This window comes from Scyliorhinus torazame, chromosome 5, assembly GCF_047496885.1.
Source record: "Scyliorhinus torazame isolate Kashiwa2021f chromosome 5, sScyTor2.1, whole genome shotgun sequence".
Taxonomy (NCBI): Eukaryota; Metazoa; Chordata; class Chondrichthyes; order Carcharhiniformes; family Scyliorhinidae; genus Scyliorhinus; species Scyliorhinus torazame.
The window spans coordinates 72427720-72436281 of record NC_092711.1 but is presented as its reverse complement, the minus strand read 5'-3'; the positions used below and the strand labels follow the sequence as shown (position 1 = coordinate 72436281).

At 44.8% G+C, this 8562-nt stretch overlaps 1 non-coding gene across 1 annotated transcript; it reads left to right on the top strand.

Moving 5' to 3' along the window:
- Positions 1-7310: 7310 nt before the first annotated feature.
- trnae-uuc (transfer RNA glutamic acid (anticodon UUC)) lies at positions 7311-7382 on the top strand. The gene has a single exon. It is a non-coding gene; the product is annotated as a tRNA-Glu (tRNA).
- Positions 7383-8562: the final 1180 nt, after the last annotated feature.

Genomic DNA, 8562 nt, shown 5'->3' with positions numbered 1-8562 from the left:
TGATTAACACTGATGCCTCAGAGCGCCAGTATTCCGGCTTTGGATGACTGTGTGAAGTTTGCACGTTCTCCCCATGGCTGCGTGGATTTCCTCCGGGTGCTCCAGTTTCCTCCCTCAGTCCACAAATGTGTAGTTTAGTTAGATTGGCTTTGTTAAAATGTCACTTCGTGTTCAAAGATGAGATGTGCTTCCCAGGCCCTCGGGAGGCCATATTTGGGGTGTCGGATCAGCGGGGTTGGCAATGGTGCGGAGGCAGATGTTGAAGCCTTGGCCTCGTTGATCGTCCGACGGCAGATCCTGATGGGATGGAGATCAACCTCTCCACCCTGTGCCCTGGCGTGACGGGGGGGACCTGTCTGAATTCTTGACTCTTGAAAAGGTTAAGTTTGAACTGAGGGGAAGGATGGAGGGGTTCTACAATTCATGGGCGTTATTCATTATGCACTTTCAAGAATTGGATAACATCGAAAGTTAGTGGGGGACGGAGGAGGCGGGCTGTTGGGAGGGTTCGCGGGAGGGGGACTGTATGTGTTAATGGTGACGATGGGTGATTCCTGATTCCCTTTTGTTATTTGTTTATGTTAACATGTGGGTGGTTGTTTGGGGTTTGGTGGGAGGATGGGATTGTTGTTGGTGATATGGGGACTGACATTATATTCGTTATTGCTTATTGTTTATTGTTGGTGGTGCAAATTTGGGCAAAAATGTGAAAAAGGAGAATAAAATATTTTTTATATAAAGAATAGATGTGCTTGCGGGGAACTGGACCTAAGTGGGGTGATCTTTCAGAGCGTCGGTCCAGGCTCGATGGGCCGAGTGGCCGCATTGTGCACTGTATGGAGTCTATTCTATTCACATCTCTCTGCAAGGTTTGAACTGGCTGTGTCAATTTTCTCTGAAAAACAGAGAATCAGGAGAATTGAGATAAACATTTTGAATTATGAGCGATTCTCCAGTTTATATTTATTATTGGTTGAGTCCAGATCAAAACGGAATTGTCCGGCACAGGACCCTGGATATAAACAGCCAGTTTGATTTCCGTTTGGTGCAGGCTGGTCTGGAGTATACTTAAAACATCAATCAATCCTTGGGCGACACGGTGCTGCAGTGATTAGCACACCTGCCTATAGGGCTGAGAACCCGGGTTCGATCCTGGGTCACTGTCTGTGTTGAGTTTGCACATTCTCCCAGGGTCTGCATGGGTTTCACCCTCACCTAATGTTTCCCTTAATTGGAGAAACAAAATAATTGGGTACTCTAAATCTATTTAAAAAACGTGTTTGCAGGTTGTGCAATTTGAAACTCCGCTCAGGGAACCAGGGAGCAAATCGATTAATAGGTGGAAAGAATTGACCTGTCAGAGAGCCAGAAGAGGCACTTCCCAGTCAGTAACAGTAAAACAACTGTGGAAACTCAACAGACTGAACCCAACCAACAACAAGTCCTCACCTTCGCAACAAGTACCAACAGCAAAAAGTAAATGTAGAAATAAAATGTAATGAATGCATATATTTCAATTTAAAGAGAAAAAATAAATTGATGGATCAAAAGCCAAAGAGACACTTATTGTAATAACCTTTATAATAATAATAATTATTGGTGTCACAAGTAGGCTTACATTAACACTGAAATGAATTTACTGTGAAAAGCCCCGATACGCCACACTCCGGCGCTGTTCAGGTACACAGATGGAGAATTCGGAATGCAGACTCCGCACAGATAGTGACCCAAGCGGGAAATTGAACCCGGGACCCTGGAACTGTGAAGCAACAGTGCCAACTATTGTGCTGCCGTGCTGTTAAACAGCAGGGAGGATTGACCTTTGATCACCATCCTTGTCTCTCTGTTTTCTGTTGGAGTCTGTTATGCGGGGTGCGACGCAGTTTAGTTATCATTTTTGTAAACTGATTTCCTCACTGATAACAAACGTTTCCGTCGGCTTGTATGTTCCCCAGGAAAAAAATACAAACAGAAATGCAATACACATCATAGCATCATAGAACACGAAAGGATGGAATCGGCCAACGATATAGGTGCTGTCGATTAAAAATGCAAACCAATGATTCAAAGTACCCATGCATTTTCCCTATGGCCTTGCATTTGCTTGGTTCCAGTACAGATTTATTACATATTCTTACAGTGCACTCCTTCTTGGAAGGATTGCCAGCGGGAAAAAAAGATTCACTGCAATCCCACCGTGAGCATCTTTGAATTACGTGAATACCATTCGAGCAGATTTCAAGTCCAGAACTAAAATTGTTCAGGCGATTAAAAAACTCCTCCGGGTAAACAACGACTTAAAAAATAAATAATGTTGATTTTTTTACCCTCCAGATTCGAGCTCCTTGGTGTCTAAGAATCCGCCAGTCCAAACGTCTGCTGCCGGTGACACGGTTACTTTAAGCTGTGAATATTCAGGCTTCTGTCAGTCCACAGTACACTGGTACTGTCTGTCCCCAGGACAGGCTCCGAAATTCCTGCTTCAGAAACACACCTCAGGAGAGGAGATTAAAGAAAACGCAGTTGGTGGGAGAATTTCTGCTTCTATTGATACTATGGAGAAAATCAGCCGGTTAACGATCTATAAACTGCAACTGAGTGACTCCGCTGTGTATTACTGTGAACTGAGCCAACATACAACACAGTGATACAGAGCACGGAGAGAGCTGTACAGAAACCTGAACATGGCGAGGATTACACACACAGTGATACAGAGCACAGAGAGAGCTGTACAGAAACCTGAACATGGTGAGGATTACAGACACAGTGATACAGAGCACGGAGAGAGCTGGACAAAAACCTGAACATGGTGAGGATTACACACAGTGATACAGAGCACAGAGAGAGCTGTACAGAAACCTGAATATGGTGAGGATTACACACAGTGATACAGAGCACGGAGAGAGCTGTACAGAAACCTGAACATGGTGAGGATTACACACACAGTGATACAGAGCACAGAGAGAGCTGTACAGAAACCTGAACATGGTGAGGATTACACACAGTGATACAGAGCACGGAGAGAGCTGTACAGAAACCTGAACATGGTGAGGATTACAGACACAGTGATACAGAGCACGGAGAGAGCTGGACAAAAACCTGAACATGGTGAGGATTACACACAGTGATACAGAGCACAGAGAGAGCTGTACAGAAACCAGAACATGGTGAGGATTACACACAGTGATACAGAGCACGGAGAGAGCTGTACAGAAACCTGAACATGGTGAGGATTACACACACAGTGATACAGAGCACGGAGAGAGCTGTACAGAAACCTGAACATGGTGAGGATTACAGACACAGTGATACAGAGCACGGAGAGAGCTGTACAGAAACCTGAACATGGCGAGCATTACACACAGTGATACAGAGCACAGAGAGAGCTGTACAGAAACCTGAACATGGTGTGGATTACACACACAGTGATACAGAGCACGGAGAGAGCTGTACAAAAACCTGAACATGGTGAGGATTACACACAGTGACACAGAGCACGGAGAGAGCCGTACAGAAACCTGAACATGGCGAGCATTACACACAGTGATACAGAGCACAGAGAGAGCTGTACAGAAACCTGAACATGGTGTGGATTACACACACAGTGATACAGAGCACGGAGAGAGCTGTACAGAAACCTGAACATGGTGAGGATTACACGCACAGTGATACAGAGCACGGAGGGAGCTGTACAGAAACCTGAACATGTTGAGGATTACACACACGGTGATGCAGAACACGGAGAGAGACGTACGCCGAGTTCAGTTTTTTTTAAAGCTCTATCCCTGTTCAACTGGCAGAGCCTTCTGAGTTGTTCATCATATATTACACCTGGTGTTGTAAGGTAGCAGTGCTAACGCTGTATTATTTGTCAAGTTACCGTGTAATCGTTCAGAATTGTGATTCTCCCCCCCCCCCCCATTATTTCTTATTTCTTATGTACAGTCATGCTTCTTAATTTAATTTCCTAATTTAAGTTGGAAAATCGGTCCTTCATACCTGCACGATTGGCAAAAATTAAACATCAGACCATTGTCTGGGACTTAAGCACACCTCTTTCAAACTGAAGGCAAATTTATAATATGTTGTTGTCTGGGGAAATTTGTGTTAATGTAAGCCTACTTGTGACACTAATAAAGATTATTATTATATTATGACCATTTACTTCATTAGATGTGGGCCAACATTTATTGTCCGCCACAATGTGTATCTTGCCTTCAAGAGCCAACTTGTTCTGGCATCGCATGTGAACCAGAGCAGGTGAGAACGGCTGATTTTCTTCCCTCCAGACATTAGTGAACCAGATTAAGCTTCGATATTTAGTTCCATACTTTTGCCGAATTGAAATGTCATCATCTTCCACATTACCCTTGGTGCCTCGATTACTATTCCAGTGACATTGCAATAAACCACCATCTCCCCTAATGTATCTGTGTATTTATGAACATGCCTCTCTACCAATGTCCGTCCTTGCTGTTTCTCCGTGTCATACTCCCTCCCTCAGTTGGACCCTCCCTGTAGTATTCTGCTGAGCCTTATCTTTGTTAATGACTCTATAAAATACATTTAGAGAACCCAATTGGTTTTTCCCAATAAAGGGGCACTTTAGCGTGGCCAATTCACCGACCCTGCACATCCTTTTGGGTTCTGGGGGTGAGACCCATGCAGACACGGGGAGAATGTGCAAACTCCACACGGACAGAGACCCGGGGCCGGGGTCAATACCGGATTCTGCGCCGTGAGACAGCAGTGGTTAATGACTTTTATAGCTCCCACAAAATGCACAGGACAAGGGGTTATATACGATTCGTGTGGGTTGGGAAGTGAGGGTTACTTACCTGCATAGCGCAGCCAATCGCATTGTTAAGCATGGTGACACAGCAGGCAGTGAGCTGGCGAGGCCTCATTCGGCCAGGGACGTTGCTCAGGTGTTTAGCAGAGAGCCCAGGCAGTGGAAGAGCACTGAACGATGCCTAAGTCATCTCAATCCCTAAAAATCTTGGATGTCAAAACGTTGAGTCCAGCCAGTCACTGGATGCACAGAATCGGCCACACTCACCGGCACAGGTACATCGCTCAGGCTTTCAACAGTGAGTGTGCAGAGGGAGAGGAAAACATAAATTTCAGTTATCGCCGATTCACACCGGTAAATTTCCCAGATCTACCTTTCATTCAGTCACATTCAGTTTGTATTGCTGAATGGTTTTAATCGCTGTTTGTTGTATCTGCTCCCAGCTTGGACTTTTTAAACATATATTCTAACATATTAACACATATAGGGGCTGTTTTAGCACAGGGCTAAGTCGCTGTTTTTAAAAGCAGACTAAGGTAGGCCAGCAGCACGGTTCAATTCCCGTACCAGCCTCCCGAACAGGCGCCGGAATGTACTTGTGACAATAAGGGATTTTGTTTTCATATTCTTTCCCATCTGTTCCATCTTTTCTTCGTTCCGCCATCCGATTTCTGTAATTCCCGTTGCCAGCTGGAGACCCCCCCCCCCCCCACCCCTTACACACACACCCTCCCCCACCCACCCGAACCCATTGCCACATCCCGTGGTTACAGCTCGCAGTCTGTATTTTATGAAGAGTTGTTGGCCAGCTTTGAATGATTTTTAAAGCTCTGAGCAATCTTTAATGCGCCGAGCTGATCTTCCCACCCAAGCCTGATTAGAAGGAATAATGATTCGAACAGAAATAGGAACAATTTAGCCGGTAACTTGACTCTCTCTCTCTCTGATCAAGCTTTCGGTCTGATTAGATTTTGCAGTTAGTTTTCTCAGACTATCCTGGACACAGTTTGCTGACAGTTTGACTCGAGGGTAATGTGGGTTTGAGCGGCTCTCAGCGCGGCTGTGACGTCTTGTGATTCCCCATGAAAACCTCAACCGACTGGAGCAGTGAATTCTCTCTCAGAAACAGTTTTTGTCCGGGTGGGAGCTGTTTTTAATCACTGTGCGTGTGAAAGCGCAGTAATAACTGCCAGTGTCAGTCAGCTCCAACCTCGAGATAGTTAAACTGATTGAATTAGCCGAGGTCTGGAGATTAGCAGAGAAACGGTTACCAAAACCTTGCCCTCTACCTTCCTGTGAATCCCAGGACCGTTTCCATATAATGAACTGCAATTCCTTCTGTGCTTGTTGTCTGTACCAATATAAAACATAGTCTCTTGCGGTAGTGCTGTAGGTACATGGTATAGTCACCGTTTCACCTTCTCGCCCGCTCGCTAAAGACTGCGGCTGAGATACAGAATCTCCATCACTCGGATCTGTAACGTGTGACCAAGAAGAAGATAAAACTAAGAATTGGATGTGCTACTGAAATAACATTAACACTTGACATTCAACGCGACAGGATTGGAGACATGAAATAACAACACATAAATGCAGAAATACTCAGCAATGTCCCTGGAGAGAAGCAGAGTTAACGTTTCAGATCGAAATAACACTTCATCAGACCGGAGTCACCCTTACCGACAAGAAACACCCCGAACACAATCCCGACGCTGAGTAACTGCATGGCCGCGGCAGCGCCCGACCCCGTGGCTCCCTTTAACAATCTAAACACCACCTGAACAGAATCTGTTTCAACGTCATTTTCTGATCCCAGTCTCCCGGTCCAATGAAACAACCTCAAATCTGCCCGTCATTTCCTGAGATAATATTTGAATGAGTTTCAGTGATAACCCGAATCTCTTTGACCAACGGTATGAAATCTCTGAGGGTGCAGACAGTCAGTAAGTGAGCACAGTCTGTGGTGTGAGGGAGAATCAATGAGGGAGAATCTGCGGTTTGACCTGATCCACTCCACTCGCTCATTGTGAATGTTGTTTAACTTTAAGACGGTGTGTGACGGCTCACCAAGAACATTAATATCATTGCCATGTGGGTGGCCTGTTAACACGGAACTATTCACTCTGAGCGGGTGATTTCCTTCGGTTGCGATGGTGAATAAAACAATATACGAATTTTACAAGAGTAAATTTGCGATTACGGTCACACATCTCTCAGGGGAGGTTTCCACAGAGAGGTCCCAGGGTATTTTCTCTATTGTGTAAATCTGCGCCCTCCGTTCATTTGCCTCATCGTTAAGACTCCTTGTATTAAAACAAATGCAATCCAGCCTTGTCATATTCCCTTGTGTCTTCAGTCTGCCTTCCACGCTGATTTGATATTTCTCCTCTATTTGGCTTTTCGTGAACCTGAGAAAGGTTTAACCAAACATACCCTGTTGGACAAGCGAGTTGCCAGTGAATAGAGCAAATGAGTAAATTGATCATGGTCAGTGATTCTGGAGCTCAACTCGCCGGCTTCCCTGGTGGTCTAGTGGTTAGGATTCGGCGCTTTCACCGCCGTGGCCCGGGTTCGTTCCCCGGTCAGGGAATTGTTCTTATTGCTGCTGTCTGAACTGTCACAATTCACAGGAACTTCCGACAAAATGAAAGCAAGGCTTCGTCCGTGGACCGAGAAGCAGTTAATATTCCAGCTGGGTGATTTTTCGTCAGAGTTTGGTAAATCGGAGATGTGACAGGTGAAAAACAAGCGTGGAGTCGGACGGAATAAATGATAAAAGAGAAGGTCTGGGATAGATTACAAGACATCAAAGATAATGACTGAAGAGGTGATGATAAAGGGATACATTTGCGTGGGAACGGGGCCGATATTAATTCCTGCTGTTCAAACTGGCACAGATGTCATTTCTGGTCAACTGCGATGCTCTTCCAAAGCATCTGTCTATCGAATGGCCCCTTTCTGTGCTGTACCTTTCCCTAATAGTTCCACACTTATCCTCACTGCTGTTGATGTCTTCACAGTCATTCTGCCGGTCATTCCGCAAATATTTACTTCTTCCCCTGTTTTAACCTCACGGGATTATGCAAATTCAGCGAGGTATTCAATCGGCATCTCGTGTGAGGTCGAGATTAAGAGTCAGATCTGGATTTTTGTTTTTATTTCATTTATCCGACAATTCATTTTCCAGACATTCAGCTTAAATTCAACCGACAGGATTGGAACTTTCCTGGAGGTTCGAATCCGTTTTCGAATCTATCACCTTAACCAGTCAGCCAATGGTACAGCCCAGACATGGAAGTTGATGCTATACCGATAAATCCATAACCTCAATTGCAGAATGAAAGAATATTTACTTCGAAAATGATACGAGGAGCCCCAGTCCAAGTCGTCACGTCATTGGGTCAGCCATTTCGTATTTGCTCTTATCTCGGCTTCAATTCAGCAAAATCATCATTGATGAATTGTCGTAACACAATGGGTATAAATAAATGTTTATATTTTGCCAGGACACACATATTAGCTGTTCTTTCAGTCAACAACATAAGAGATTGGTTTATTGATGCAAATTAAAAGTTACTCGCCATCACAAAGATGTCTGTCGGTAATGTGTGCTCAGGTAGACAGACACAAGGGATACTGTGATTGAGCCACAGGGAATTGCAAAGATATTACAGAATCTCTTTTTGAAAAATGTACTTTCATCAAAGAGGGACAGGAACAATCACTGAGAGAGACGAGGAACGCGAGGCTCAGAGCAGATATGGTCACAG